Raw genomic sequence first — 26157 nt, forward strand, 5'->3', positions numbered from 1 at the left:
AGCATCAATTGCGATAGCAAATTAACAGAGAGCTGTACGTTGTAAGGATATTAGCTTTATCGGCTGTATATACTTGGGCACATTCGCTTACTAACTGAATTAACAAGCATGGTGTCAGCGCGTACAAGCAAACATGAATAGATCACACTGGATGACCGCGGACAACCGCTCTCAAAACGGAGGCGTGAGCGAGCGCGGCTTCAGCAGCGAACGAAGGTTCGCGCGGTCTATCATTTCAACGGAAACTGAGCGGCGAAAGCACAGTGCATACAACGGTAGAAGCCGTGTGCAAATCACTTTCAAGACACTGTGCGCGCGACCGCCCGCTGCCGCGCAAAGTACAAGTACGCAGTTTCTGATAGAATAGAAGCCGCACCTCCTTCCTACCACGCTACCTTCCCGCTTTCCTCCTTTCGCGTGCGAGATTGAGTCACCAGTTTCCCTTGCGCCCACTCACAAGATACGCAGTTGGTGCCGCAAGCACAACGGGACCCTTTAACAAATATGTTGGGTCCCAAAGTGTGCACTTTCTAATTGTATGGTTTACTTATGTTAAATAAACTTTCAAACGCCGCCCCCCTCCCTCCCTCCCATCTCCCCGCGGCCTTTCGCGCAACGGAAAACGTCCTGTTTGCTCTCAGCCGTGCGTTCGCTCTCTGTGAAAGTGCGCGTCCCTCGCGCACTTCCACCCGCACATACAGCATACGTTTCAGACTGAGCATACGGCGCGCGGCGACGATTTTATCGCCCTCGGACTTTATACGGAACATCACGGCGATGGCGAGTTCTGCGGCACCGACAAAACTATCGACCACCTATTGTGCCACTGTCCACGATATGCCCCAGAAAGACAAGAACTTGCTGACGCGCTAAAAAAACTGCAATCGGACGCTTTCCGTGTATGTGCTGCTGGAACACCGCCCCCATCGCTTGTCGGCCCATAAAGCGTTGAATGCATTTCTGTGCTATTTAGAAGACGACGGGCTTGTGTCAACGTCTGTGGCTATTAGTGCAATAACGCACGCGTCAGCGAACTAACCGCTAATTTCCCTTCTTTCCTTCCCTCCTCTCTCTCCCTGTCATCTTTGTGTTCCCTTTTCCCATTCCCCCGGTGTAGGGTAGCCAACCGGACGTTATTCTGGTTAACCTCCCTGCCTTCTGCCTTTCTCTTGCTTCCTCCTCCCTCATGGTGACGGCGACGACGACGACGACGCCAGAAATCCGCTTGGAGCGTCCATATAATTACTATCGCAATAAAAAAAAAGTTTTTTTTAAATGGCACCAGTGCCATTGCACGAACAAATGTTTGATGAGCCGGAATGATGAATGTTTTGTTCTTGTCTTTAAAAGAGTTATTCCTGAGTTGCAATAAATTTATTTGTACACAATAGAGCCATTAGGCTCTGACAAGGCATCTTGGCAATTGCATTTCTTTGATAACGGGAATGTGAAGCACAGCAGAGCAGTGGGCATTGAGAATTTCGGTCAAAACCAATCTGATACCTTTGAGAAAGCGGTCTGCTAAAAAGATGTGACAGAACTCATGACACTTACAGGATTTTTCTGTGAAGATCGCAGTGGAGACGTTCGATGTTCAGTTTCTGTGCAGGCGATGAACCTCCTTAGTTCACTCGAAACCAAGAGTTTGTCAGCCACATCGTGGCAATACCTGCAAGACAAACGCAAGTTGGATTTTGGGGCTGGTACAAAAACCTGTCATTTTTTCAGTAATTTCAGCACTCCTAAATTGATAAACAAGAGACTACGTTAGGAACACAATTACCCTACGCAACTACTACTACCACACACACACACACACACGCACACACACACACACACACACACATACATACATACATACATACATACATACATACATACATACATACATACATACATACATACATACATACATACATACATACATACATACATACACACATACTACATACACTATTTATATATTTGTACAAAGAGAGGAACAGAGATAAAAGATCCTAGTACCTTGTATACAGTCACCCAAGTGTAGCCAACAGAAATTAAATTCTCAGGGTATACACCGGCGCAGTTAACTGGTGATTTTACATACCTCTCCACTGTTTACTCATATGGGGGATACAATGTCTTAATCATGATATTCATGCTAGAACAAAGCGTCATACTGAATGCTTAACACAGCGAGCGCATGGCATGTGACACGTCATGCTTGATTCGTATTCGTGCCTGTGTGAGTTGCGATTGAGCAACGAATAAGTATTTTGCTACCATCCGCGATTAAGATTCGCAATTCACAAGTATGTTCATGAAAAACAAAACTTTCATTTATGACTTGTGATTCTGTCTGACTTATTCAGAGGTTACCCGACATTAATCGCTGTAGTCGATATAGCGTCACTATAGACTAGCGTAATGAGTATGCATATGGGCCGTTTTAATAAAGCCAGTTAAAACGTGCTAAAGATTCTTCCTAGAGCAATACGTGTAAAGAAACCTACAAGGTATGCAGAGAAATGTGCTGAGCGTTACGTGCATATCTCACGTTTCAGCAAAAATAATTGCTTCTTTAGCGTCCGTTGTTGCACTATAGCAAATAAATTTGAATGTTTATGGGCAATGCGAACAGGACATGTTTGCTACGCATGGCGGTGACGTGAGTTGTAAACAAACTCAGAAACACTAGAAACATAAATAATGTGGAAACGTCTTAGTGCAGCGTGATCAACGCGCAAACGCGTCAGGACCATTGCAACCTGCGAATGAGTTTCACGGGCAAGCTCGCGAAAAGCAACACCTAGCACATCTGAACAATTGCAAAGAATGATCACTCCACAAAAGGGAAATTAACAAACGAAAAATTAAAATATTTTTTTCTTGGTATTTCCAACGACCCAAAGGGCAGAGAAGCGAGCTATATATAGTACCACTCAGTGACACGCGATGACACGTGGACAAGGCAAACATTGACGTCACGAAGGTCATCGATGAAGATTCCCCAGTGTTTTCATATGGCCGCCTGCAGCATGTGCTCATATCGTGGCGCTTGTCCTCGAAGATAAGTTCAATTTAATCGCCAATGAGTACAGTAAACACATTTAATGGAGAAACGGCGGCGGCACAGTGCAATGCATGTCGTCTTTTAGTTAGCGCAGCTCAAAATCCGGCCACATATTCAAAGAGAAAAAAAACAAGAACTGACGTCACTACGCACCAAAGCAGCGGTGTCACTGCTAAGCCACAGGACGTGAAAGCAACACAGTTTTGCCCGCGCTATCGACGAGTCCACTTCCGCTGCTTCATTAAGTTTATTGCTGTGAGCAGAAGCTGAAGTTGATGTGATCGGATATGGTCGGCACGGACCATGCCAACACACATTTTATGGTTCAAGTTTCAACGCAGTTCGGTCAGCGTGGAGCCATTTTCTGAAGTGCTCGCTTCTGATGAAAAAAGTTCCGTTCTCGTTATGTCCGGTAATGCACGAGGAATGTTGCCACTGTTGTCGCTTTATTCTATCCAGTTTACCTTCTTTGTCTTTTTCTTTTTTTTCCCCAAGGACGCGAGTGTACCCCACTCGCAGCGGTTCTCCGGTATATAGGCATTGAAGTAAAATGTATACATTAAGGAACCGGTTATGGTGCCAACCTATAAAACACTCCAATTTTACTCAAGCGTGAGAACGATAAATAAATGCTCTCGTTTTATGTCTTCGCTGAGAGCCCTTCCCGGTCGCCTTGCTATGGCAATATATAAAACAGGAAATTTGAATAAGTAAGCGCGTTATAGGAGGTAAAAAAAAACATTCTAAGCAATTTCAATATTCCCGTCCGAACAGCCACGGTCCTTTCCTGCGAAACTAATTTTGCTGACGGACACTGTATGGGTAGCAATTGGTCAAATTCTCTGACATTTTACGGCGTTACTTTTACGTCATTACTTCAAATATTTCAAAAAGAATGCCGACTGCATTTTTCTTAAAGATACCGGTTTGCGTTCACAAGGAATATATTTAGGGGAATCTTTCCAAGACCGCGGGAGTGCCGTTTTTAAGGAACGCGTAAAAAGGACAGTTTCAAAAATCAGACGTAAACTTCATCGTTTGTGTCAAATGTAAATCCGTCTTAAGGCATCCCACAGCCCATGTGCTCTGTCGAAGAGAAGCGTTGATGCTGTTTCCTGTTTCAAGTTAACGCCGCGACTGAAAATCGAGCTTTCTTCGTCCTCCATGTGACTGAGTTTACTGAGGACAGTGTATGCCGGTGGAATTCCCCCAATGTTATGCTCTTGACATTTCTATACTGCAAGTAGACATGGAGATAGAAGGCATGCATCCAGCGACAGAGCAACGCCCCCAAATTCCGTTTCCATGATATGAACGTTTTCGCCACTGCTAATCCCATAAAGCTGATGCATCCCATCAAGTAATTTCCATCTGTAGCCAGCAAAGCTGTCGCTTGCGCTTGTTGTGGGCCTATGGCCGAGCTCGGACTTTTTTCTTGTCACGGTTTAGCTGAACTGAACTAAAGATCATGATTACCTTCAATATTGGCGCAAGAAACTGCAGCACGGACTCTATTATGTGCACGCTGATTTAAGTGATTTTTGTTTTGCTTATGAAAATACGTTTGCATGTGAAGATGTAGAAATAGCAGCCGTTGAATCGTAGAGTGTCGTAACATTTCACAACCTCTAGGCGGCAAACAATTTGCGGTTTTCTCGCACGATTGTAATTAGAATGTCTGGTAAGGACAGCCGTCATGCAATGGTGATAGCGAGCATGTCGAAAGCAGTGGTGGCTAGCCACTGAGACACTGTTTCAGAAAGAAAAGCTCTGTGCACTTTACATCGGATTTTATCCCGAAGAGTATCGTCGATAAATCTCGCGCTAACAACGTAATTATTAGATAAACTATTATAATTATGTCAACTAAGCGTTCAAGCAATGCTGATCTGTCCGAAATGACAGAACAATGGCTCCTGTAGGCAACCCTGAATCGTTCTTGAGAAATTGGCGTTTTTTAACCCCCTGAGGTACATAAGCCAATAAGCCGCGAAATTGTCGATGTATTGTATATTTTTCTTTATATTGGCCTTTCAAACAACATTGAAACACTTTTCAAAAGTATATTTCTGATAGCTTCTAAGATACATTATATGACATATGTGTCCCTATGTATCTTAAGGGAACCGAACAATTACGTGAGCTTCTTAGCTGCTTCCACCTGAGACTCCATGAAGCAATTCCTTGCGGTAGGAAAGCACAAGTGAAATTGCAAATGCTGCAGCAGGGAAATGTGGGGATTTCAAGCGTTCACTTGGAGCAATCCGTGCACCTTTTTCGAGCGGGAGCTTTTGTATTTTAGTGCGCAGGAGTGTCTTGCCTTGCAAATATTCTTATACGCTTGCATATATTTTCAAGACTTGTGCTTCAATCTCGGCTCAAAAAATTTCCCAAATAACGCATGCGACTGCTTGGCAGAACCGCAGGGAGGTTAGAGCGGGCATAGTGGGCTCACCAGCTTGTAGTTCGACGTACATACGATGTTTACTTCAATTTTCCTGAATTCTCAAAACACACCGAGGTAGTATTTAATTTTTGACTTAGGATACGTTCTTTGAGCTGGCAGGACGTGATTGTTTATAAAAAAATATAACAACTAAGAAGGTTGTGCTGTGATAACGAGTGCTTTGTTTCACAAGCATTTTTTACGAAGCTCTGCAACTTCATAACAGAAAATAGTTTTAGTTTTATAAGATCCGCAGGTTGCTTGCACGGTGGAATACACTTTATTTCCCTTTGTTCACGCCGGAATCAGCTGTAACTCGCCGTTTCGCACGTCCTCTTTTATTCAATGACCCTTTGACGGAACACGTAATTTTGGGAGGAGTAATTGCAAGATGTTTTGCTGACCTTCAATTATTCGCTTTATCAGCGGCTTTGAATGTTATAGCTTTTCTGGGTGTTTTGCGCCGATGCTGCACTAACGTTGTCAATATATTCTATGTCAAACTCTAAACCAGAATCATCATCGTTGTAATGAAACAAAATCTTACAGAATGTTTTCTTTCGATATTAGGAATTTCCATTGTTTTTTGTGCCATAATTCCGGAAAATAAAATCTTGTAGCTAAAATAAACCAGGCTACACGTAAAGGCAGAACGTATACAAGTTTATTCATTTCAAGCGGCTATTGGAACATGACAGTGCCGCCCTCAAGCGAACGCCGCCAAATGGCATCCAGAATTCCGTCACGGTACACTGGGGACACATATGTCCCAACACCTCTTTATCGCTAAAAAAAGTAGTTTATACTTGCCTAATATCAAAAATATTGAGTTTGTTACAAACCCTTGATAACGACACTTGATATTCCACACGTTCTATTCCTTTATTGGTTAGAAAAATCTACAAAACATGTACTTAATGCGACGACTTCACCGCCGTCAGTGCTTTGTCATAGATTTGTCAACCGAAATTACATATTTCATTAATGGAAACTGTTCGGTAAATTGCCTTCAGCAGGTTTCTAGCGGCAGAACGTATTTATCAAGAGATCGTTAAAATTCGGGGACACATATGTGCCATGTACCTTAATGGGTTAAGCTTCATATGCGGCAACCACGCGAAATTGTAGCACAGTTATGTGTTTTATAATCCCGAACAATACTGTTGTTCCTAATGTAGCACAACTCGACCAAACTGACATAGATCAATGTGTGGCTTCAACTTGCGTATTGAGGTTCTTTAGGTAGAACCTTATATACAACCTTAGGTTCCTTAGGTACCATAATTTTATGCAGTCAACGCTTTTTAAACGGTTACTAAACAGAGTACAGCGCATAGAGTCTTATCTGCACAGTTTATTAACGAAATGTTTACAGCGGCTACATAATATTTTTTAAACAGTCCTCTAATATTATTTATCGATATTTCCGAGAACAAAGCATTATATTATCCCTCTGCCGCTGAAGTAAGAACATAATATTCCTACAACGCAGCCCACGTCCGGAAGTAGATAAAAGCACAAGCAGGAATATTGCTTCCTGTTTCCGTCTACGTAACTTAACAGCAGTAAAATATCGGCGAAGGATTTTGCTTTGAAGGAATTGAACGCGTTCAGACAGCATGTTTACAGTGCGCGATCACTATTTACTGAAGCTGCGAATGGGCTTCGTGAACGCACCTTCACAGTCCCGATCGCTCTGCCCACAGACAACTTTCAGACAGACAGACGTTTGACCACCAGTCCTTAGTTTGCACCTAGTCAACCGAAATAAGGTCATTATTTAGGTTATTAGGATTAAGATGTGCACTTCCGCAAGGTGAAAAAACATCCCGTACTGAGAATCAACAGGAACACAGAGACATCAGATCGGTTGAGAGCTACAGTCGGAAGATGAAACAAGAAGCAACGCTAAATTCGTATATAAAGTTCTCTTCGATATGTGCACGCTGTGATAGCAAAGAAAACGTCTATTCAGCGCTTGGTTGAGTGAAAACGGAGTCAACGCCCCTTAGTGGCCATGCGAAATGCTCATCCCGCCGATTTGTTCTTCCCAGCAATCGGGCTACAGTTCTTCTATCTGATTCGTATTTTTTGTTTCACTTCCTTCCCTTTCGGATACATTGGAATATGTGTGCATATGTGAAAACATTAGGGCACTATGAAAATCAAAGAATTATGCAAAACATCCTGTTGTAAACTAGCGACTAGAATAAGAGGCCATCTCTTCTATGAGGTAACTTCAAATTAAGTTGCGTTCTTGCTCAACCACCATTTGTATTTTCAAATGCCACAAACGTCACCTTTCTGACGGTGCTTGACGTCGAGATTAAGTGCACCTAACTTGTAGAGCGCGCGAAGAGCACAGAATCTGGACAGTGCTACTGTAGTGAGAAAAAAAAAAGCTTGCGGCAGCCAGGAGCATCTTCCCACTTTCTTTGTCAGTACTCACAAATGTAGTATTGCTTCGAAATAACAAAGCAATACTTACGTTGGCGGACATTCAGATCCAGCCGCTATTTTTTAATTAAACAGCTCACGAGCCTCCATCTAGGCAGCAAGAGAGCGGTTGGTGCGCAATAGAAGGACCCGCAACCGCAACAAAACAAGATTCATGCTTGCTTGCTTTATAGACCACACAACACAACCTAATGATCAAGCCATTCGGTCTTCAAGTACTTAGATAAACGTCTGGCAGGTAGTTCGCCATGCCTTGTACATCGTTTGTTATTGCCACCAGAATTTCGCGAAGCATGTACAGCGCTATATGGCGTGGTGAAGATACGGCACGTGATGTGGCGTTCACGGCGATGTTCAATGCCCTGTGACCCAAACGGCTCACCGCATTAGCGATTCCGAAAATGTAGGTTTGCCCGACATAGGTATGATTCACAGTTTCTTTCAACGAGATTTTCATCTTCGTTGCAATAAACTGCCTCATTGTATCGAGGCAAAAAAGTAAAGAAATAAAATGCACTACTGGGTTGTGCAGTTTCGTGAGACGAGGCCGCTAACTAGTACAGATTCGTCACGAAAGGCCTTATTACGGTTTACCGTGATGCAGTATTCGCTTATTCCTGATTGTATACAACATTGTCAATAAGTACAAACAATTTTTGAACATAAAATAAATGTATAAATGGGTCACTCGTAATGTAGTCATGCAGACATTTAACAACGCACTTTTGTAATAGTTGCCCGCCTTATGGTGTGTTGAGGTGAGGCGCCGTATGAAAAATGAGCGCTAGAACTTTCAAGCAGTTAATCTTCAAACTTATGACATTGTGCTGTATTGCCCCAGTACTGTAATCACAGTACCGGATCAATCTGCATGCAGATATTGCATTGAATCGGGGTTTCGGTGGTTCATCATGACATGTTTTCGGGCGAACGGCATAATGCCAAAACCATGCTGCATGCATGGCGTTCGGCGTTAAGCTAGAGCTACTATTGTGCAGAGGAAAGAACTAGCGGGTTGAATTTTTGGCGCACACGGATACTCTGTCATCTGGCCAAGGTTACCCATGATGGTATTGTGCCGCTTTAGAGTGACGCGCTCACCATGCGATTGGTCGAACGTCTCGTGCTTTTTTTATGTGTGGACAGCTATTTTACCCCAAGTTGAATCGTATTATGGATATATGATAACGGCTTAACACATTCTTGTTTCTTTTTCCTAGATTGCTTATGAGCACTAAGGTTAATCAACGCCAGGCATATATCAGGACCTTATGAGTACTGCCGGTGTCAACAGATTTCTATGGCTCAATATCAAGCAATCGGATCATTCACACAATCTGAAAGCTCAAAACACCAGCCAAAATTCAGAAATAGAAGTAGGCAATACATGACACAGAGACACCCAATATACAGCAATATAAGAGAGAACACGGATTTCCGAATCCCTGGAAAGAGACCACATACGTCTCAATTCCGCACGTCAACAAGTTCCTCACGTGGGCATTAGACGCTATGAGGGAGGGCCCAAATCTGGCGAAGTGTTCTATTGGATGCGCACCCGAGGCGTCTAAGGTGCCAGGTTCATCTGCAGCCACGCTGAAAAGACCCATGTCTTCTCTCGATGGCTTCGTCTAACGGCAATATCTTTGTCTTTCTAGCTTGTTTCTTTCGGTCCACCAGCCTACACGAGTTTGTTGCAAAAGGGGCTACAATACCGGCGGGTAAAAATTCATTCCATCGTAGGCAAAAAATTGGTCGATGCATCGCTAGTTGTGGCCAAGAACTTAGATTGTTGAATTCTATTTAACGCTGATACGTTTTGTTAATTGTTGAATTAAAAAAGGACCTCATCGGTCAACTTTACCTATTGTCAAAGCAATGTTGCGATTTCGTGCGCTAACAGGACTGTATGTTCTACATCTAAAACAAATTACCAGTCTGCATTTAGCTTAAAATGGCGTTAAGTAAACGGAGCATTATTTCAGAGCTTGCAGCATATGAATTCCTTGCCAGAGCAAGCCTTGACATTCACACAGAGATTGCCGCATAATACAGCTACAAATGCCTTGGCAGTTTGAAAATGCGGAGGTGTTTAGAAAAAAATTACTCATAGTAAAAATACCAAATATTTCACAAATGAAAACAATTGAGTTTTCAAATATAAAAATTTGGAATTTTCTTGCAACAATGCCAACAAACACGAGTACAGATATGCACAAGCAGACACAAATTCCCATGACCGCATAATGTTTCTCAGAATATATTGCAACGTGTAGCTGATGCACAACGCTATTTACAGTATATTTACACGTAGGCCAACACTAGTCAAGATGGCGTCCATATAGCAATCGGGAACACGTCGTCTTCCTCCTCTTCAGTGCAGCCACATTGTGGCGGCTGTTCCGTATCAATATTTGATTTTATTTAGCTGGAAGATAATGCGGGGAGTGTGAAAGCACGGCGATTTTTGCTGCTCCATTTATCACCTACATAGGCTAAGATGCTATAAGAGATCAAAATTACTCGAATAGAATACTAACGGACCCGGAATGAATGAAAAAGGAGCAAATAGGCGCAGCCGTAATGTCACGAATAAGCGCGAGGTTGGAAAAAAAGAGGTAAAATATTAAGGCACGCAAGTAGTCAGTACTTAAAGGTCAGTACTTTCGTGTGTTCTACGAAATTCACTCGTATTTTTTTTTTTGCAACGTAGCCTCCTTACAGTGTCTAGAGGCCATTTTTTTAATTCAAGCGTAGCAGTGGTAAGATAAATAGAAATGAAAGGGGACGAAAACACTTCTTGCCGCCGATGGCAGCCGAACCTACAACTTTCGAATTACGCTTGTATTGCAGTATAACTTGTGCTGCAACGGAGGGTGCTCCAACTTCCACATTCTTGGGTGTTTATGTGCACAGCATATAATCCTGCGAGCTTTAGCCAGCGCCACTGAAGACCATGGCGGCGAATGTCGAAGTTTCTTATGAGTGATGGCGTCACGTAGCACATAAGCATTTCAGAGCAGGCAGCTGACCACTTAACTCTCGTATGTTGCCTGAAGGCATCAAAGCGGCCGGAGTCGAAACCCTCACTGTGTAATGAACAGGAAGAAGGGGAACCCGAACCGAGGGCCCCAGTTTTTTTAGCCACACCCAGATGACCATTTCTACAATCCAGTTAAAATAACTATAAATAATTTCCCCTGGGGTTTTTTTCTTGGCTTCCTTATCTGTCGGCTTGATATTCTCTAAATACAAGTGGTCGCACAAACAAATGGGACAAAAAAAAACATTTGGATAAATTGACTTCAGGCTTTTTTTATAATACATTTTGCGTGCACATGTGCAAGTGTCCAGGCGGAACTGAACCACTCAGTTTCCCGTGTTTCGGTCTTTGCGCGACTGTCTCCTAATGCTACCTTCGCTGCGAGGGCGCAAATACAGTGCACATTTCACAACTTGTTTGTTGCGATGAAATTACATTATGGAATTGACACGCAGCGACCGCGAGGTATTTTTCTACTGGACAGAGTTATAATGGCATTCATGTAGAGTTAGAATGTCATTTTGGCGACGACGATGAGATTCCTCATGCCATCCTTTTTAAAACGGCGCAGGGCCCAATAATCACTTGGCACGCTTGTACAAATCAAGCTTTAGGCATATATTGCAGTCGAGGATTTTCCTCTTCTTTACATTCTCATTCTTCCTTAATTTCTTTAATGACCTCTGACTCTATAACGTACAGTTATTTAGGGCTGTAACGTCCCCAGCTCCATCTCATCCTTCCTTTCTTTTCACAAAAACTCTAAATATTTCTTGCTTATCTCGACCGCTGATCAGTTATTGTTTCCATCAGCCTTGAAGTTATATCACGAATGTTCACGTTTGAAGTTGTATCAACATTGAACTTCCATCGTTACAGCGTCGTGGTATACGGCCTCCTTATGGTTATTTTTTTTAGGTTGTGATGCCCTGAATTGATAAAATATGACTAAATATTTGAGGTTTGTTGCTATGAGGGAGCCTTTGTAGGAAATGCTGGCGAGCTTTTCAAACTTAATCGTTCGTCACTTTCTATGGCTACCTTGTAAATTTATTCCAAGAAAAGTATAAAAGTTCGGCATTTATAAAAGGAAATCGTACACTTTTTTCTAAACGTTGCAACCATTCTGTCACGGCATGACAAGCCGACGAAGGCCTTGAGCTCTTGGAAAAATTCGCACATCAAATGCGTCGATATTTTGACGTCTACAAGCGATAAATATCGCCCTACTACTGACGCCTTCACTGACGTCACTATCCGCACTTGCCCTTCATCTCTCCCTTTCTCTCTCCTTACTCTGATCTGTCATCGTAGCTGGAGCAACTCGGGAGTTTTATTCGCGGATAGTGTAACCGAGGCTGCATATAGCCCTGACAGAAAAAAACTAGTAAAAAATAACTGGCACCCTTTCATGCAGGGAGAGATTTCTTAAAATACTCCGGTATTTTGACAATCAGAAAGTATTAAGCATCTCCGCAAGCCTGGAAATCTCATTTTTCTTAGCCGGGAATTTGGGGTGTCACATGCCAAAACTGGTGACGCTAACTCCAGCGCAGCGTGGGAATTTCGGGGTCTTTTAGTGTTCTTCCGAGACAGTCAAGGCACGATGCCAGAACCTTAATATCCGCTGCCGCCTGCAGTGGCCAAAATAGCAAGATGAAGAATTATAGATTTCACGCGAATGACCGGTTAGCCAAGCAGCGCTAAATATTCACGCGCGTCGCGGGAAAGAGGCGACAGCTGCGGGGCGCACTTATCTTTTATTGCTGATCTCTTTCGCGCCGAAAACATCTCGCCTCACGCAGAGTGCTAGACGGGTGCACTTTAGTGCGTAATTCTAGTGAGACGGAAGGCAGCGAGCACAGAAGGCGCAAATTTCGACGCAGCAGATCTGACTTGCAAAAGTGTGGAGTGACGAAGTAAAGAAGGGAACACGGCTGTAAATGAAGTCACTGCCACGTGCCCGAGAATTCATGAACTTCATCATAATGCTGTTTATTTTTCCTTCTCGATGTACAAGCGTGAAATATTCGCATGTATCTATAGTGTCTACTTTTTAAACGCATCTTCATTTCCTCCTTCTGTCCAGGTTCTGTGACAGCGAGCCTTTGGAACATGGTTGCATTTAAAGCAGTTATTATTACTAAATGTTATAATGGGTCCAGTGAATAAATGGGGTAACGTCCTCTAGGACGTGCAATGTATAGGTTGTTGCAATGGTATCACAGGATTTTCTTTTGTACTCCAACGGTAGCTATACATTCCGGGTAGCGCATCAATATCCACGACATGCGCTACCCTGAATGGCGAGCCTGAGATGAACAACTTGCTCTTAGGCTCTCTCACGGAGCCGGTATTCTGTACGCTCAGATGCACTGTCACGTGGTATTTTTCATATCTTGTGTGTTTTCTATTTTAACACGAAAGTGTTTTATTCCGGGGTCCACCAAGACTTCACTGACGTATTTCCGTCACGGAAATACGTCATAGAACATAATACAAAGAAAGAAACCAGAAGAAAAAGTTCCACAAACATGCAAAATTTGGGAATCGAACCCACGACCTCTCGGTCCGCGACGATAGATCGCCGAGCGTTTAACCCATTGCGCCACAAACGCATTCGCAGAGAGCTACACAGACGCGCCTTATATATCTAACACTCCTCCGTGTACCCGCGCTCTTGCTCGGGGCGGTGCCGCCGCCTATGAGCAGAAAAGAGAAGTACTGCATTATGACACTAAAGCCCGGGATACATGGAGCGAACTTTCTCGACGAACTTCACGCGTCAAGTAACGACGCGGCGACACGACGCAGGATGTTTGCTGTGTTGCAATACATGCGGCGAACGCCGCCGCGCGTTGGCCGCCGTGTTGGCGGCGGTCCCGGCCGCCCGCTTCGAACTGAATTTGGCGTTGTCCTTGTAGAATTCACTTAGTTGGAAGCAAATGACTGCGTAAACGGCTTTCGCTTAGTCTCAGGCCGCTTCGACGACAGAGTATTATGGATAACCTTGAGTAGTTTTCGAGATCGCTTCTCGTTTCGAACGCGTCTAAGCCTAGCGAAAGAAATATCCGATGCCAACGCCATCTATCGGGGAAGTCGGGAGATAGGCATGACGACAGCATGTGGCCTCTGAGATCAGAAGATTTCTGTTGAAGGTTGTTGTAGAGAGCTTGCACTGCTTGTCTGTTTCCTCGCAGATCAGCGGATATGGGATGTACAAATACAACGCGATTCCTGAGAGATCATACTAGGAACTACTCAATCGGTGCAGAGACATGCAGACACGGCAACACCAACGCGATTGCAGACGACGCGAAAAGGCGCGCGCGCGCGAAACACCAGCATGCATTGCGACCGGAACTAGTGCCTCCTGATTGGCTGTCGTCCACCGCTGCGCGCTAGACGCTTCCGGCGGCGGCGTTCGCCCGACGAAAATGTTTGGACAGGCAGATCGGCTGCGGACGGCAAATTTCTTGACGCCGGCCGTCGGACGTTCGCCGCCCGACGAAGTTCTTCGCTCGGACGCCGGTTATTCGCTCCATGTATTCCGGCCTTAACGCGCACCGACAGTGAACGCTTCGGTGGTCTCAGTACTACGACGCCTCGATGCCAGCATTCGAAGGGACGCTGGCATCAAGAAGCACTACCAACGCCACCTAGGTGGCGTTCACCGTACTCAGCACAGCGGAGCGTGGCCTCCGCAATTAGCTCTGAAAATGTTTCTGAAGTTGATCGCGGAGGCTGCAATTACGACGCGCTGTACGCGCTGATTTGACTCGGTGACGATTCAGTTACGTGCTTTGTGTTGCGCGTTGTATTAGTGTGTCAGTTACGTGCTTCGTCTTTCGCGTTGTGCTAGCGTGTGCAGCGTAGTGCAGCTTCCATATGCACGACGGTTGCTCATGGTCATCGACGTTGGTAGTCGTGATGGAGGAGACGTGCCACCAGGCGTCAGCGTGGGTGCATCAACGCCTAAGGGCGCTTTAGCCACAAAACACCAATAGACATTATATATCAATGTGCAATAAACATTACACTACTTCTGTGAAGACACGTTTCACTTTCGTGTTCTATACCGATTCCTATATAAGAGGGATCAACCACATTTTTTTTCCGAAAAACGTAAACGCCTGATGTGTACCTTTCTAGAAACACCTATTTTTGACCTGTCTTACGATTCTCTACATCCGTTTAAGTGACATCTTGACAGTTACAACACCAGTTTAAAAAGTTACGTAATTAGTTTTCATGAAATAGTTGCATGTCAGGGACTAAGCATTACTATCAAAGGTTTCTCAATGACTCTCTAAAGGACACGAACTTGGTTCTGTTTAAGTAGAATGTACCCCGTTTTTTTATTAGCTGGGTACCCTGCATATAGGTTCCCGTAGAACACAGATACGTGTTAATATAACAGTCGATCGTATTCAACACTTTCATAATAGAGATAGAACACTGCGGTTCCTGCAACACGTCAGGTGACGCGTAAAACGTGGGCGAAACGCGCGATGGGTGGTCAAGTAGTTCCTTAAGCGAAACATTGCCTAGTAGCGCCACTATTATTCGAACTCGTGTTACTGCACCAATACGTACTCGCGAGCAATTGACGTGCCTTCCACTGTGCTATCACGCAACGATAAAAGTCTTGTAATTTGTGCAATGTTTTCTTATCACCCAGACTGAGAGCGGTCATGTCTGTAAATATATTTCAGAGGTCGCATTAGGCGGAACTAAATATGGTAAATGCGAAAGGCCCTCGAGGTAGATGAAGGTTCATGAAAACGAAAATTTATTGGAAGCTTCGTGCTACGCCGGTTAAGTTGTTGCCATTTTCCTCTTTCATATTAGGCTACGCTGTAGCAGGTGCGCATGACGACCTGTGAATTGCAGAGAAGTTGTTGTTGGGGAGATTATGACACATTTATGGGCGGTTCTTCCACGTCATAGATGAGAAAACAGCTTCGACGAGGCACAAATGCGGCGTATATGACGGCAATTACAACGAGCCTCAGACGTAGCATATAGCCAGAATAAGTGCTGTGTCAAGATTCAGGCGTTTGGCGCAAGGCCACTTCAAAAGCACTTACGGCTTCACAATGATAAAACACTCAAGAAACTAAAAATTGACATCATGCGCAAACGTTGCTAGAATTTTCAAATAACAAAAATTGCACCACGTTGAACAAAATAATAACATAAGGGTTTGACCATACCACTGTGAACATCAAGTTCCACATAGCTATATATTTGAACTTATACGCAATTATACGAGGCTACTTAAATCTGGAAAGTCTAAGAGTGCTAAAGTAGGTCTGTTTATTTCAGATTCCATTGCACACAACCCGATACAAAACAGAAACAAACTATTGTGCATCACAAAGGAGTCCTGTAGGATAACGTCTCTAAACAATGACTTTCTCTTTTATACCAAAAATTAGTTTTACCTCTGTAAACATTATTTCTATATTTCATTTTTTCGTGGTGTTCTTTAAATTATTACAATGAACAATTTTTAACGGCCCCCATTTGCAATCGACGACCCCATAACGGCAGGTTTCTTGGCGATTTATTCGTAGTGGGTGAGCGCAATTACTTGAGGAACAAACAAGCATGCAAACATTGCGGTGGTAACAGCTGTGAGAGAATGCTGCTGTCGCTGTAAATGATTTGAGAGTCGAAATAATCGTGAAGGTTTATTGTTCGTGATGTCTTTTAGAGCGCAACTTTTAGGCGCCCGTTCGTGCGGCGAGCGTCGGCGGCGTAACCGAGCGAACGAGCACAGCGATAGATGAGAGCGAACACAGCGCGCAGCGGGAGATGAAAAAAGCGCCGAGAGAGAAGAGGCGCGAGGAGGGAAGTGGAGAGGAGGGTGCAGCGGAACCGTGAAGCGGAAAGCCGAGGTGGGTATAGGCACCGGGCGCGGGAAGAATTTGGACTGGTGGCGCCTTCATGCGGCGGCGCCGCGACTGTAATGGCATGTGGCGGCCGGCCCGCGCGCAGCAGGCGCTGCCGTGAAACCAAGTCTGATCAAACATGTTGCGTTTTGGGTGCACCAACAGTTACTGAAACATGACTGAAGCTGGTTAGGACATTCAATTCAATCGTTGTTCATCGCGGCATGGCGTTTTTCAGGCGGAAAGTCTGTATACATGCGGTCTGTAGGCAACAGCGCGTACAGTGCTCAGCAATTGAAACACGATACTCGAATCGCATGGTCGCCAGCGCTTCTTGCACTGACTGTAAGCGCTGGGGACACCAAACTGATGCATTGTGGTGTAGAGTGAAAGCGAGAACCTTCGTAAGGCATTATGACTGCATTTCGTCCCACAGCGCTCACCTGTGGCGCGAAAAGAAAAAAAAAACGGTGGCAGCCGCGCGCTGCCAGCGCTTCAATCGCTGGGCACTGTACATTTCCGACGCTGATTTGCTATGGTCTAGTTGTTCTAACGTTAATAAAAAAAGGCCGTTCATACTCAAGAGCTTCGTGTTCCACTTGCCTGTCTTCGCTTCCGCAGTGTAACGGCTCCGGAGCTTGGGCACCGAAGGCGAACACTCAGAGTTGTAGTCATTTTGCAGTCTTATCAGTGTATCAGTCTTCCTTTTAATGTACATTTTCCTTCCTAGCAATTCTCAACTCTGGTTGCGTCCGGCACATGACTGTGCTGTGCATCGACGGCGAACGCCAATGCAGCAGTGTTCACACTCGCCGCCACCGACGGCTCCCGTCGCGCTAAGCTATATAAAATGGGCCGTGCCTGAAGATCTGGCTAGTTTATAAGCAATTAAGAATGGGGAAGCATTGCAAAGATAAAAGAACTGCAACGGACAGAGAACCGGAACTTACTGGCAAATGTGCGATCGGCGAAGCTGCTCAAGAAGCAGAATAAGAAAGATGTATGTCTCCTTTTCTTTGTCTCCATAATTTTGTGTTCTTCGCCTATTTACATGATTATATACGCGAGAATGTTAACGCGCACAACAAAATAACATCTGGAATATAACTGCTCGAGTACCACGTCGTAGCTTGCCGCGGTGAGCTCCGTTCGCGTAGTGCATTTGCATCGCAATTTGTGCTCGTTTTCTGCTTTATATACTACCTGATGCCACGAATGTGATCTGCCTTGTACAAGTGACGACCTTTCTGAAAAGCATACACACGAAAATGGGTTATCTGGGGTATCAGCCCTTAAAACCCGCAGCGCCAAATCACTGGAAGCACCGAGCGCCATCGTCCCGTCGTCTGCTTCACATGCCAGTGCTCTGACAGCTGCCGTTCGCGGTGCTGTTCGCCAGCATATCGCCGGGGCGCCGGTGGCGCCTTACGACGGCCGCCCGGTGCAGCAGAAGAGTGGAGCGCTGGCATGCGGTCAGAGATGCGACTATAGCGGAAACCAAGCGATAGAGTGGGCTTCGGACCCACTACGCATGCGCTACATCACCTGCGGCGGCGCCGCCGCAGGAGAATGCGCTCCAAGGTACTCCAAGGTATATGTAAACTGGTAGCGAAGCTTCCATAGAAGCCCTCATCGCAAGAAAGTGGCGGCTCGTTGCTAACGTCACCATCTACGAATCGGGGGAACAACCAACCGCAAGCAAAAAGAAAAAAAAAATGATGTCACAACCGGAAATGGCAGTGACGTCAAGAGCTTAAGCTGCTTGGCGCGAATGTTTGAATTTCTTTAGCGTCCAGCATATCAACCGCTACGCAAGCAGTCATTTTTCTTTTCAGGCTCTGAAGCGCCAGTTCGTGATTAAAACTATAGGAGTGGCGTATGTCCTTATGCGAACATATTTAGGCTATTATTGACGGCAATTGCTCCAGTAGGTTCCTTAGGAAGGTGAGCGAATAGGATGGAAATAAGTGACAGTGCCACAGAGGTTTCAAAGGCAGCTTCACTTTTATTCGTCTAGAATAACGCAACCAATGAAATGGACCAAAGACAACATGCTTCCATGGATCAAAATTACTGTGGCCAGCACACAGTCGTAATGTGTAGCATCATATGCGAAACCTTTATACAGAATTATTTGCAAATCCGTACGACACCACGTATTCATATGCAACAGTTATCAGACAAGACAACATTGCCTGACATTATCATTTACAAAACATGCGACTTACTAATTTTGCTGCCCGTGGGACACTCAGAGCCTGTGTTACGGAGAGTGAACAAATACAGCGCGACGTTTTTTCGCGGAGCGTTCCGCATTTGTAGTCATGACGAGAGAGAGCGCATCGGATGCCGCAGGCGTGAACTTGCACGATATCAAAAAATCTGTACTCACACCTTTCGCCAATAAATGCCATGGGCTAGGTCACGCAAAATTTGAAGTGAAGCACACGCCACACTTTCAACAAACCCGCAAGGAAATGAAAAAAAAACTCGAATGAACGAACTAATTAACCGTGAAATAATAAAAAAAGGTTTGTTGTTTTAGTACAGCAAAAATATTTGAAACGGAATATTTACTCGTATCACAGTATTCTAATGAAAAATGCTCGAACATTTTTTTTCACATAGGTTTTCTAGTTTCACTGTTTCGCATACCGCAACACAAGTCAATGGGTGACGCTTAAGCGTACACTGGCTCCCTATAGGTGAGTCATCTCTTACTTAAATATTGTTCTCGTATACGCACGAAGGCGATGTTGTTACAAGCCATCGCCCATACGCAAAGGCGCTGCTTAGCACGAGTCACTTTGGAATACTATTCTGAGAGATGCTCTACGCGACTATTTCGTTTCTTCGAGAATGGGGCGACGAGGACCCATAACTCCTTCGGGCACGGTTAATTTCCCCTCAGCCTTGCCATTCGTGCAGCGCAAATTTGCATTGTGCAAAATCAAAACATACATAATTGCCTAAATGTTACATAATATTAATGTAAAAGCTAACTAAAGAAAACGTAGCTGTTAACCATAATACAAACCGTGTCTACCCACCGTGCTCCGACCTGACTTGCCGAGCGCGCCTCGAACATAACGAGCGCGCATGGTGGTGACTGCGGCGGGTCGTATACTCAGGTCGTTGCTTTGGCGTTTTTATAGCCGAATGGCTTGTGAGCTCAACGCGCCTATAGTCCGTTTTTGGGCACGCAATTATGAAAGGACAGATTATTTTTTTTTGTTTTTTTTTGCAATGGCGTTCAGTCACAGTGAACGTGCTTGCCAAAGTTTGGTACACCATAAAATTTCAAAGCGAAGCTTTCTTTTCCTCTTCATTCGACCTTTCCGCTACTGCTGTCTGGCACACCACGTCGGGAGGCGGTTCGGAGCGTGTGCACACATGGCAAAAGTGCGGCCGAGAAGAAAGGCGACGCGGGGAACTCATTTTCACCTTTCCATCGCGTCGCCACAATGTCTTCTAGACTGCTGCAATTGTTCGTGAAGCCAAAAGAATTTCAGGAGCTGCAGCGCTTACCTTTGTATTAACGCGCAACAGTCAAAAGGGGATATAGATATAAAGGTATACAGGATGTATGGAGTGGGTAGGACAGTTGTAGAGCTGACGCATTCACGAATGGAGCCTTGTAACTCTTCGCTCGTGGCAGCTCGCATACATGGGGGGGGGGGGGGGGGGGCAGAGAGAGAGAGAGAGAAAAGTGTCGTAAGAAAGCAAGGAAACGCTACTACAACACACGGCAGCAGTTGCGGGCGAACGGAATCAATTGAAATTCAAATCATGGTACGGTACACTTCCGCTATTTCTGAGAAATAAACACCACGCAAATTTATCAAGCGGCCAACTGACGCAGGGCGCGCAGAAACAAAACCGCATTAGAATCACCAGCGTCAAGACGAGACTACGGAAGCGGCCGGCCATCAAATCCACACTTTTGAAACCGCCGCAGTATATAGCTTTGTGGCTATGTTGTCGCTATAGGTCGTGGGATCGATCCCGACCCCGGCAGCCGCACTTCAACGGAGGCGCAAATCAAAAAAGGACGTGTGCATCGCTTTACATGCACCTTAAATAATCCGTGGCACTCAAAATTAATCAGGAGGGGCCCACTACGACGTGCCTCATAATCAGATTGTGGGTTTGGCACGTAAATCCCTATATTAAAGCTTAATTTTACCACTTCTGCCATGATGCAATGCGCCATATGAAGAATGACAGTGCTAATCTGCTCGCAGGCCATGATGAATGCAGCACAACAACGCCTAAAGTAAAAACGTCTCGCTGTGTGCTCTGTGCACTACGTAGACAAACACCAGTGGTGCACGCAAGGTAACGTTTACTTATTGCACTTAACGCTGAATAACTGTAAACACTCGCCGCAACCATCGCCACCAGTTATCGTAAATCGACACAAACAACATCGAAAGCTTCGCTTAAATCGATTACCACAGTGCGTGGGATCCGCCTAGTTTTTTACACGTATTCATCAGTCGTCTCCTTGCGGTTGTTATCACAGCGCACGGTTTTTCAGTCCTGATACGGCACGTGTTTTATTAACGAAACTTTGCTAATAATGGCTGCCGACGTCGTTCGTAATTGTGCTTGTGCAACTGGGCTTCGTGTACTTACACTGTGAAGACAAGTCCGCAAAAGCCTAATTTTTCGTAAGTACTCTAAAAATTACAAGAGCGAACAGGGACAGCCGGACATTTAGGCCACTCTGTAGAGCAGCCCGAACGAAAACGTTATATATAAGATACAGTGTACCTCAATCCTAAAATTTTTTGCGAGCCATGGGTACAAAGGTTCACTTGAACCAAAGTACGGGCCCCTGCTTCATATAAGCACAAAATACGGAAGGCGAATTCTTGCGCGACATCTGCTTTATATGGGATTAATTATGTTGGGGTTGCTCAGTTATGACCATTAACCTGTGAATCACGTTAGCTCAGGAGCCAGGTCGATATGATCAGCCTTTACTGGAAGGAGGAAGAAACAACTTTATTTTGTTAATTTGCTAGTGAGGGGTGGCTACCAGGTGGTGCCTTACAGCCACCTCCTCAGCTCTTTTGATGGCCCGAAGTTGAACCTCCAGGTTCGGGTTCATGAGTATCGCTTCCCACGCTTCAGGCGAGGGAGCGGCCAGGAGATCTGGTGGGGGGAGATCTTCTCTGCAGTCCCAGAGAATATGATTTAAGGAGGCTATGGACCCACATAATGAGCAGTGTGGGTCTGTCAAGTCAGGGTAAAAGTGTGCGTATATTTGTGGGCTGTGAAAGGAGTGCGTTTGGAGTCGGCGCCAGGTGACTTCTTGTCCCTTGGTGAGCTTGGGATGAGGTGGGGGTTTTGTCCGTCTTGCGAGGCGGTAGTATTGGACAATTTCGTGGCATGTGGTCAGTGGCTCGCTGACTAGGTCCCCTGGGTCAGAGACGGGACCCACCGCTCGGCTGACGAATCCTCGAGCACACTGGTGGGCCGCCGCGTTCCCCGGGTTCCCTGCCTGAGCCGGGACCCATATCAATTCAATAGGGGTGGGTTCTTCTTCACTATCTTGTTGTTTAGGGGAGAGTAGGGGATGCAGTAGTCGTAGTGTGGCTGGGGCCACGATTCCACGTGCAAAGTTGGATATGGCGGTCTTTGAGTCGCTGATTATAGTTGTAAATCCGGCTGCTGCAGCGAGGGCAATGGCCAACTCTTCTGCCTCCACCGAGTTGAGGGCACCGCACAGAACAGGCCGTCCGTATTGGTGCTGCTCGGGGAGTAAATTGGTTGTTGTTATTGTTGTTGATTATCTTGGGGTGGTTAATTACGCTAATTGCGTACGTGTTATGTGGCAAGGAATATTGAGCAGCGTCAACGTATGCAGCCCCAGCGCAGATTTGTACACTTTGCGAATGAGCCGGTCCAGTTTTGCTTTTTCAGTTTGGAGTATATGTAGGTAGGGAAGGGCGTAGGTGAGCATTGAGATGACAAAGGAGTGGATGATTTGGAGTAGCTCCTTCTCCTTTGCTTGCTGTAAAAAAACGTACATTTCACTATCACAGTCTTGGTATCGAATGACAGTACTGTGTGGCAGACTAACTGCGCCGTGCATAACATATCTGCGTTCACTCCAGATCCTTCTTACTATGCGTTGTAAGTTCACGCCCCTTCCATTCATTAATCTCTCGTCGAATTCGGCAGAGCAATTATGGTCTGTTGCTAAAAAATGATTCTATTGAAGATTGCTGCAGGTGTCATAGCACAGCATCTCAGGCACTCTGCGACGCCCTCCAAGAGGCTCAAATGTACAATCATTCCGAAACAATGGTACATCTGCACACACAATCCTTTGAAATGCAATCACCCGTTCTGAAACCACTTCAACGACCAACTTTATATATGTGAGCTTTCTCGGTAAGTGTGAATCTATCCCTGCATGAGTGTACTATAGTATGACCGTACGTGGTGCCGTTCTTTTAGCCCGCCGGGCCACGCTCACTAAGACTTCCACGCTTAAACATGTCTTGTACGAAAGTCTGCGTAAATCTCCCGTAGGCCGTTGTTATGCAAGGGTAGGCGGACGTGCTTGATGGATGGAGTGTGTGGGACGGGAAGCGCGCTACCCGGCCACTTTCAATGCGGCCAGATTTTCTGCCCTGTCTGCGGTCACCTACGGAGAAACACAATTCTTCGCAGGCCGTGTCGCCTAGGGCACGCATCGAACGCGTCCAGGAATAATTAAATATATGGGTTCCACACGGGATAGCTGGGGATAGCAGAGTCCGTATACTGAAAGCACTTCGCTGCCGATGGCGAAATGCGAGCTTCGGGCGGAAAGTCGATAAGCGTGTGTGGGACAACTATGTACGCAAAAGGGGACGCAGAACAGGACGAGCAATCGCTCACACACACACAACACACACTCTCTCTCTCTCTCGTGACGTCTGCACCAGCTCCTTTCTCGCGGGAATCACATTTCTGACAGCATGTTCAGTAATTGTTTACCACACATTAGCTCAACCGACGCCATCCCGACGTCATACATCCAGTCCCGACGCCATTAATATAGGGCGCGAGTACAATGGTGTCTTTCTATTTGATTCGTCTTTCTAACGTAACCGTCTGTTATTTTTGTTGTACGTCCCCTCTGAATAACTCGCGGAAGTGTTTAGGATTAGAACGAACGACATTGATGTATATTGTTGCTGAGATGAAGTTGAAGTTACAAAAGCAAACATTGAAGTTAAAATTGCCCAAGCGTCTAAACACAGGCGCATTGTTCACCTTCTGAAATGGCAGTATCAGAGGAACCGCCAGCATGCGGAACTCCGGTAGCAGGGAGATGCAAATAGCTCGCGGTCGATAATGATTGACTTGCGAAACAGACGAGCAGGTCGCACAAAGGCGGCAATGACGCACAGTATATTGAGAACATTTGTGTTCCTTGCGTAAGCGTTTCGGTCTGGTCGCATTGAGCTTCACCACATACCACCGGAACATATACTGGGGTCACGCGTCAGCTGACAGACTCTTGGCGCGAGGTGTCAGAAAGCACACGTTGTCTGTTTCGCTGTCTCTCCCGTATCTGCACTGGTCTTGTGCCTATTCCTTCTAATGCCAATGCCAATCGCTTGCGGATGGAGCGGATGGAGTGAGCATCACCTAGGCATCACCAATAAACATAGCTACGCCTGACATTAATTTCGAGATGCGCGTTAGATCTCCATGCAGGATCAGCTGAGCCAGATTGTAGATGTATCAGAATAAAATAAGACGGAAGAAGGAAAAGAAGGTGTGAACATGTACAGAAAACTATTCTAAAAGAAATAACATACTTATGTAAATAAGTAACAAGTATTTATACGTGTATGTGTGCATGTGTGCGTTACTACATAACATAATATTCCTAGGCACGCTTACAAAGCTATCGTTTACAGAGATATCAACCCAACGTTAGTTATACCGATTGTTGTTAACAGCGGAGCTGGTTAAGCCAGCCGTAAGTCCGTGATGCGTCGGAAAAAATGTGGGCCGATCCTGGTGGTAGTGCACAAAGGGTCCAAGCGCAATGGCACATACCCCTGCGAACTAGCGAAGCTGAGTCTGGCTAAGTCTAGCTAAGCATGGTTGGGAGTACATAAGCTTAGTCAGTCATCAATAACCAATCAGTATCGAATCGATAATCGATAAATAATCAATAAATTCAGGGAAATGCTGGGGATGACTTGGTAGTCCATAGCCTAGGCCAAATACGTGGCCAATACCTTGCGATAGCCAATCGATAGCCAATAAATAGCTCATTGATAATCGACAAATAATCAATTAATTCGGGGAAATCCTGAGGGTGACTTGGCAGTGATCAGCCTAGCACAAATACTTGGCCAATACGTTGCGATAGCCAATCGATAGCCAATAAATAGCTAACTGATAATCGACAAATAATCAATAAATTCTGGAAAATTCCGGGGATTACATGGCAGTGCTTAGCCTAGCCCAAATACGGGGTCAATACCTTGCGATAGCCAATCAATAGCCAATCAATAGCTAATCGATAATCGATCAATAATCAATAAATTCCAGCAAATGCTGGGGATGACTTGGTAGTGCTTAGCCTATGCGCAAAAGCCAGGACTAGCTAGGTGCCCATTAGCTCCACTGCCTCTTTAGCATTGCGCCTCCAGTGCAAGCTATGGTAATTTTTTCATTCATGTTCTCTACCGGATGCTATATAGTAAGCCTTCCGTGCCCAAAAGGTAATTACGTCTTCCTGCCGCTTGTTCCAGACAGCTCAAAAATATTTCAATGCACGTCTTGAACTCTGGCATTCATGTAAGACCGGGTCACTCAATCAAAACAAAGAAAAAGCTGCAATTGCTGCACTATACAAGAACGTGCGATAAATATCAACGGGCAGAAACATTATCAATACAACTTTTCTCCGGAAGAGGATGACTGATAGTTGAGGTTCTCAGGTGCGACCACCGCAAAGAATATCAGTTGCCTTGTCTACGCTGTTTCTTTTCAATTTGCAGAATTAGGTTTCCGGAACTTTTGTCTATTTTTAATCTTCCGTAATAAACCCGCATACTTATCTGAGCCGGTAATGGGTGCAAAAATGCAAAATCTTCGTGTGCAAGGAAATAATATTTCGGCGGCTGTCATATGCGGCATTTGCAAATTACGCCAATTCCAAGCAAGCTGCCATACACGTTCCATTCAGCCAATAGCTGCGCTCTTAGAAGATCGACATTGGCGGGAAAGGACCCAA

General features: G+C 45.2%; 2 protein-coding genes across 2 annotated transcripts in view; both read right to left on the reverse strand.

The window, feature by feature from the left end:
• Positions 1–26157, reverse strand: part of LOC119440994 (chitinase-3-like protein 1) — a 359923-nt gene that overhangs the window by 129860 nt on the left and 203906 nt on the right. The gene's annotated exons all lie outside the window — the stretch shown is intronic.
• Positions 1–26157, reverse strand: part of LOC119441568 (diuretic hormone receptor) — a 187239-nt gene that overhangs the window by 72805 nt on the left and 88277 nt on the right. Inside the window, exon 2 of the mRNA XM_037706176.2 lies at positions 1555–1669. The gene's annotated coding sequence lies outside the window, so the exon portion shown is untranslated. The remainder of the gene's footprint in view (positions 1–1554; positions 1670–26157) is intronic.

This window comes from Dermacentor silvarum, chromosome 2, assembly GCF_013339745.2.
Source record: "Dermacentor silvarum isolate Dsil-2018 chromosome 2, BIME_Dsil_1.4, whole genome shotgun sequence".
Classification (NCBI taxonomy): Eukaryota; Metazoa; Arthropoda; class Arachnida; order Ixodida; family Ixodidae; genus Dermacentor; species Dermacentor silvarum.